A 7500-nucleotide genomic window follows, 5' to 3' on the forward strand; every position below is an offset into this window, starting at 1 on the left:
CGGTCGGCGGCCCCGTACCGCCCCAGACAGAGCACCTTCGTCGGTCACGAAGAGAGGGTCTTGGACCCTGGAAGTTCACGAGCAACCCAACTCGACTTCCATAGCGGTCGGCGGCCCTGTCCCGCCCCAGACGATGCACCTTCGTCTGTCACACAGATAGGGTCTTGGACCCTGGAAGCCGTCCCCCTCGACTTCCGTAACGGTCGGCGGCCCTGTCCCGCCGCAGACGGGTCACCACTCCGTCTGTCTGTAGGGTCTTGGACCCTGGAAGCCGCCCCACTCGACTTCCATCGCGGTCGGCGGCCCTGGCCCGCCGCAGACGGGTCGCCACTCCGTCTGTCTGTAGGGTCTTGGACCCTGGAAGCCGCCCCACTCGACTTCCATCGCGGTCGGCGGCCCTGGCCCGCCGCAGACGGGTCGCCACTCCGTCCGTCTATAGGGTCTTGGACCCTGGAAGCCGCCACACTCGACTTCCATCGCGGTCGGCGGCCCTGTCCCGCCGCAGACGGTGTGCCACTCCGTCTGTCACACAGATACATAAGGGTGTCTCGGAACCCCGGACGCCGACCGAGACGAAACGCGTGGGGTCGGTGCGCCCGAGAGGGTAGGGTGCCCCGGGGCCGGCCGCTCGCCCGACCGGCTTCCGGGACTCCTTGACCGCTCGGGAGACCTATCCACGCGCCCGCCGACCGACCGGCGGCCGGGGGCCCTCGACCGCCACACGCGTACCGACGACCGGGGGGTTTCCGTTTTACGGCCGACGCCGAGATCCTTCGACGGTTCCAACAGGGGTTGTTACGCTTTTGTGTTCGCCCGTGTCTGAGCATATATGGTCGGGTCGAACCTTTGAGGCCGTAGCCTGGAGATCCAGGGCGGATCTTTTCTCACAACACGTGTGTCTTTGAGGCCGTAGCCTAGATCCAGAGACTTTAGGATCTTTTTAGCAGTTTTAAGGCCGTAGCCTTGATCCAGGGCGGATCTTTTGAGCAGTTTTAAGGCCGTAGCCTTGATCCAGGGCGGATCTTTTCACAGGTTTTAAGCCGAAGCGCCTTGATCCAGGGACTTTTGGATCTTTTTTTGCCGTTTTTAGGCCGTAGCCTTGATCCAGGGCGGATCGTTTTGCGGCCGTAGCCGAGTTCCATCACCCAAGGTAGCTTTAGTTTTTAGGCATTAGCCTTGATGATCCAGGGCGGATCGTTTTGCGGCCGTAGCCGAGTTCCATCACCCAAGGTAGCTTTAGTTTTTAGGCATTAGCCTTGATGATCCAGGGCGGATCGTTTTTTCCCATCTTTCGGGTATGAGCTCTTTAATTGTGAGCCTTCGGCCGACACTCGCCCGGGGCGCTGCCTCACATCAGACGCCCTTCGTCCGTTCCAACCGTTCCAGTTCTTTTAACGGTTTTTCGTTCATCGCACACCGACGCGCACAGACCTTTCTTGGGATCTGTCGCAGGGAGGGAGGACGCTGGAGGTCCACTTCGAGGCACCCATCCCTATATACCCGATGGCACCTGTTCAAACGACCGCCCCTTGAGAGAAGGGGCCCTTCCCGTGGCTCGTCCGGGAGGAGGCGCCCGCGTCGGAAGGCGCCGTAAGGTCGGAGACCCTGGAAGTGCACGAGTCACCCGCTTTTACCTCCAGGCCCTCTGTCGTACTTCTCGTGTCCGCTCACGAGACCTCTTTTCGGCTTTATGGAAGTGCACGAGTCACCCGCTTTTGCCTTTTCTGGAAGTGCACGAGTCACCCGCTTTTGCTTCCAGGCCCTCTGTCGTACTTCTCGTGTCCGCTCACGAGACCTCTCTTCGGCCTGGGGGTGCGCCACGTACACCCCCGCGTCCGCATTCGAGTCACCTCTTCGGGCTCATGAGGTAGGGTCGGTGACCCTGGAAGTCAGAGACTTCCAGGCCTTCTGTCGTACACCCTCGCGTCCGCTCACGAGACCTCTCTTCGGCCTGGGGGTGCGCCACGTACACCCTCCCGCGTCCGCTTTCGAGTCACCACTCTGGGCTACGGAGGTAGGGACGTGTGCCCTGGAGGAACCTGACTTCCAGGAGGGAGGGCCGCCCTGTCAGGCCCGCTTTCGAGTCACCCATCTGGGCTAAGGAGGTAGGGACGTGTGCCCTGGAGGAACCAGACTTCCAGGAGGGAGGGCCGCCCTGTCAGGCCCGCTTTCGAGTCACCCATCTGGGCTAAGGAGGTAGGGACGTGTGCCCTGGAGGAACCAGACTTCCAGGAGGGAGGGCCGCCCTGTCAGGCCCGATTTCGAGTCACCCATCTGGGCTAAGGAGGTAGGGACGTGTGCCCTGGAGGAACCAGACTTCCAGGAGGGAGGGCCGCCCTGTCAGGCCCGCTTTCGAGTCACCCATCTGGGCTAAGGAGGTAGGGACGTGTGCCCTGGAGGAACCAGACTTCCAGGAGGGAGGGCCGCCCTGTCAGGCCCGCTTTCGAGTCACCCATCTGGGCTAAGGAGGTAGGGACGTGTGCCCTGGAGGAACCAGACTTCCAGGAGGGAGGGCCGCCCTGTCAGGCCCGATTTCGAGTCACCCATCTGGGCTAAGGAGGTAGGGACGTGTGCCCTGGAGGAACCGGACTTCCAGGAGGGAGGGCCGCCCTGTCAGGCCCGATTTCGAGTCACCCATCTGGGCTAAGGAGGTAGGGACGTGTGCCCTGGAGGAACCGGACTTCCAGGAGGGAGGGCCGCCCTGTCAGGCCCGCCTCGGAGTCACCTCTCTGGGCTAAGGAGGTAGGGACGTGTGCCCTGGAGGAACCAGACTTCCAGGAGGGAGGGCCGCCCTGTCAGGCCCGCCTCGGAGTCACCCATCTGGGCTAAGGAGGTAGGGACGTGTGCCCTGGAGGAACCAGACTTCCAGGAGGGAGGGCCGCCCTGTCAGGCCCGCTTTCGAGTCACCCATCTGGGCTAAGGAGGTAGGGACGTGTGCCCTGGAGGAACCAGACTTCCAGGAGGGAGGGCCGCCCTGTCAGGCCCGATTTCGAGTCACCCATCTGGGCTAAGGAGGTAGGGACGTGTGCCCTGGAGGAACCAGACTTCCAGGAGGGAGGGCCGCCCTGTCAGGCCCGATTTCGAGTCACCCATCTGGGCTAAGGAGGTAGGGACGTGTGCCCTGGAGGAACCAGACTTCCAGGAGGGAGGGCCGCCCTGTCAGGCCCGCTTTCGAGTCACCCATCTGGGCTAAGGAGGTAGGGACGTGTGCCCTGGAGGAACCAGACTTCCAGGAGGGAGGGCCGCCCTGTCAGGCCCGCCTCGGAGTCACCTCTCTGGGCTAAGGAGGTAGGGACGCGTGCCCTGGAGGAACCAGACTTCCAGGAGGGAGGGCCGCCCTGTCAGGCCCGCCTCGGAGTCACCCATCTGGGCTAAGGAGGTAGGGACGTGTGCCCTGGAGGAACCAGACTTCCAGGAGGGAGGGCCGCCCTGTCAGGCCCGCTTTCGAGTCACCCATCTGGGCTAAGGAGGTAGGGACGTGTGCCCTGGAGGAACCAGACTTCCAGGAGGGAGGGCCGCCCTGTCAGGCCCGCCTCGGAGTCACCCATCTGGGCTACGGAGGCAGGGACGCGTGCCCTGGAGGAACCAGACTTCCAGGAGGGAGGGCCGCCCTGTCAGGCCCGCTTTCGAGTCACCCATCTGGGCTACGGAGGTAGGGACGTGTGCCCTGGAGGAACCAGACTTCCAGGAGGGAGGGCCGCCCTGTCAGGCCCGCTTTCGAGTCACCCATCTGGGCTACGGAGGTAGGGACGTGTGCCCTGGAGGAAACGGACTTCCAGGAGGGAGGGCCGCCCTGTCAGGCCCGCCTCGGAGTCACCTCTCTGGGCTAAGGAGGCAGGGACGTGTGCCCTGGAGGAACCAGACTTCCAGGAGGGAGGGCCGCCCTGTCAGGCCCGCTTTCGAGTCACCCGTCTGGGCTACGGAGGTAGGGACGTGTGCCCTGGAGGAACCGGACTTCCAGGAGGGAGGGCCGCCCTGTCAGGCCCGCCTCGGAGTCACCTCTCTGGGCTAAGGAGGCAGAGACGTGTGCCCTGGAGGAACCGGACTTCCAGGAGGGAGGGCCGCCCTGTCAGGCCCGCCTCGGAGTCACCTCTCTGGGCTAAGGAGGCAGGGACGTGTGCCCTGGAGGAACCGGACTTCCAGGAGGGAGGGCCGCCCTGTCAGGCCCGCCTCGGAGTCACCTCTCTGGGCTAAGGAGGCAGAGACGTGTGCCCTGGAGGAACCGGACTTCCAGGAGGGAGGGCCGCCCTGTCAGGCCCGCCTCGGAGTCACCTCTCTGGGCTAAGGAGGCAGGGACGTGTGCCCTGGAGGAACCAGACTTCCAGGAGGGAGGGCCGCCCTGTCAGGCCCGCTTTCGAGTCACCCATCTGGGCTACGGAGGTAGGGACGTGTGCCCTGGAGGAACCGGACTTCCAGGAGGGAGGGCCGCCCTGTCAGGCCCGCCTCGGAGTCACCTCTCTGGGCTAAGGAGGCAGGGACGTGTGCCCTGGAGGAACCGGACTTCCAGGAGGGAGGGCCGCCCTGTCAGGCCCGCCTCGGAGTCACCCATCTGGGCTACGGAGGTAGGGACGCGTGCCCTGGAGGAACCATACTTCCAGGAGGGAGGGCCGCCCTGTCAGGCCCGCCTCGGAGGCCTCCCCTCGGGCAGGGGAGGCAGGGTCGGGGACCCTGGAGGAACCGGACTTCCAGGAGGGAGGGCCGCCCTGTCAGGCCCGCCTCGGAGGCCTCCCCTCGGGCAGGGGAGGCAGGGTCGGGGACCCTGGAGGTGCCGGACCTCCAGGGGGACGGAGGCCGAACCCGTGGCCGGGGAGGGTGAGCCTTGCCGGGCTAGGCTCGCGCGGGTTCGAAGGCCTGGTTCGAGAGGACCCCTTCCCCTATATACCCGATGGCACCTGTTCACACTACTGCCCTTTCGAGAGGGGACCCCGACCGGTCCGCGGCCGGGACGGCGCACCTCGGTCGGCCTCGGCGAGTGGGTCGGGGTGCCTGGAGGTGCGCGAGCGGCCCGCCTGGAAGTGCGCGAGCCACCCGACTCTGGCGGCCGGCGCCCCCGGGCCCGTGCCCGCGGCCGACTCGTCTGACCCGGCATCGTCAAGGTCACCAATACCACGGAGCGTCTACGACGCCCCGTTTCCGAGATATCGGCCAATGAACTGCCGGGCGCCGTATCTCGGCCGGGGAAGGTCCTACGGACTCGGGGCCGGGCTCGTCGGAAAGGTCTCGCCCGGGGCTTTCCGACGAGACCGGCCGCGGGTCCGTGCGACCCCGGGGGCCCGAGATACTTCCGGTCGAAAATTCGAATTTCGTTACCGCGCTGCTCCGGCGCCCCGGGTCCGGGGCCTTCGCCCTTCGGGTGGGTGGCTCCTCCGCGGGGGGCCTTTCGAACGAGCCCACCCGCGCGTCGCTAGCCCTTTCCGGGGCCGAGATACGGCCTACCCCCGCGGGATTTTCCCACGGCCGTTTCTCGGGCGCCTCGGGTCCGGGGCCTTCGCCCTTCGGGTCGGTCGCTATGCCGGAGGGGAGCTTTCGAACGAGCCCTCCCTCGAGTCTCTGGCCCTTTCCCGGGCCGAGATACGGGCGGGTGGTCGCGGAATTTTCGCTCGTCCGGGGCTCCGGCGCCCCTAGCGTCCGCCTCGGAGGTCGCCCGGACGCGCGGCCGGTCTCGTTCGAAAGGTCCGTCCCGGGGCTTTCCGACGAGCCCGGCCTCGGGTCCGTGCGACCCCGCCCGCCGGAGATACGTCCGGTCGAAGCTCGCGGAAATTCCCGCGGCCGTATCTCGGGCGCCTCGGGTCCGGGGCCTTCGCCCTTTGGGTCGGTCGCTCCGCCGGAGGGGGCCTTTCGAACGAGCCTACCCGCGAGCCTCTAGCCCCTTCCCCGGCCGAGATACGGCGGTCTATGCCCGGATTTTCCCACGGCCGTTTCTCGGGCGCCTCGGGTCCGGGGCCTTCGCCCTTCGGGTCGGTCGCTATGCCGGAGGGGAGCTTTCGAACGAGCCTACCCGCGAGCCTCTAGCCCTTTCCCCGGCCGAGATACGGCGGTCCCTCCCCGGATTTTCCCACGGCCGCAGCACGGGCGCCTTTGCTCGGATCGACTCGCCCTTTGGGTCGGTTGCTCTACCGGAGCGGCCCTATCCAACGAGCCAACCCTCGTCTCTCTAACCCTTTCCCCGGCCGAGATACGGCGGTCCCTCCCCGGATTTTCCCACGGCCGCAGCACGGGCGCCTTTGCTCGGATCGACTCGCCCTTTGGGTCGGTTGCTCTACCGGAGCGGCCCTATCCAACGAGCCAACCCTCGTCTCTCTAACCCTAAGCCCGGCCGAGATACGGCGGTCCCTCCCCGGATTTTCCCACGGCCGCAGCACGGGCGCCTTTGCTCGGATCGACTCGCCCTTTGGGTCGGTTGCTCTACCGGAGCGGCCCTATCCAACGAGCCAACCCTCGTCTCTCTAACCCTAAGCCCGGCCGAGATACGGCGGTCCCTCCCCGGATTTTCCCACGGCCGCAGCACGGGCGCCTTTGCTCGGATCGACTCGCCCTTTGGGTCGGTTGCTCTACCGGAGCGGCCCTATCCAACGAGCCAACCCTCGTCTCTCTAACCCTAAGCCCGGCCGAGATACGGCGGTCCCTCCCCGGATTTTCCCACGGCCGCAGCACGGGCGCCTTTGCTCGGATCGACTCGCCCTTTGGGTCGGTTGCCCTACCGGAGCGGCCCTATCCAACGAGCCAACCCTCGTCTCTCTAACCCTAAGCCCGGCCGAGATACGGCGGTCCCTCCGCGGATTTTCCCACGGCCGCAGCACGGGCGCCTTTGCTCGGATCGACTCGCCCTTTGGGTCGGTTGCTCTACCGGAGCGGCCCTATCCAACGAGCCAACCCGCTTCTCTCTAACCCTAAGCCCGGCCGAGATACGGCGGTCCCTCCGCGGATTTTCCCACGGCCGCAGCTCGGGCGCCTTTGCTCGGATCGACTCGCCCTTCGGGTCGGTTGCTCTACCGGAGCGGCCCTATCCAACGAGCCAACCCGCTTCTCTCTAACCCTAAGCCCGGCCGAGATACGGCGGTCCCTCCCCGGATTTTCCAACGGCCGCAGCTCGGGCGCCTTTGCTCGGATCGACTCGCCCTTTGGGTCTGTTGCTCCACCCGAGCGGACCTTTCCAACGAGCCAACCCTCGTCTCTCTAACCCTAAGCCCGGCCGAGATACGGGGTACCACCGCCTGACCTTTAAACGGCCGTAACTCGGGCGCCTTTGCTCGGATCGACTCGCCCTTTGGGTCGGTTGCTCCACCCGAGGGGACCTTTCGAACGAGCCTACCCGCTTCTCCCTAACCCCAAGCCCGGCCGAGATACGGCGGTCCCTCCGCGGATTTTCCCACGGCCGCAGCTCGGACGCCTTTGCTCGGATCGACTCGCCCTTTGGGTCGGTTGCTCTACCGGAGCGGCCCTTTCCAACGAGCCAACCCTCGTCTCTCTAACCCTAAGCCCGGCCGAGATACGGGGCAC

The sequence above is a fragment of the Paramisgurnus dabryanus genome, unplaced genomic scaffold, assembly GCF_030506205.2.
Source record: "Paramisgurnus dabryanus unplaced genomic scaffold, PD_genome_1.1 h2tg000276l_1_40796__unordered_in_group15, whole genome shotgun sequence".
NCBI classification, from domain to species: domain Eukaryota; kingdom Metazoa; phylum Chordata; class Actinopteri; order Cypriniformes; family Cobitidae; genus Paramisgurnus; species Paramisgurnus dabryanus.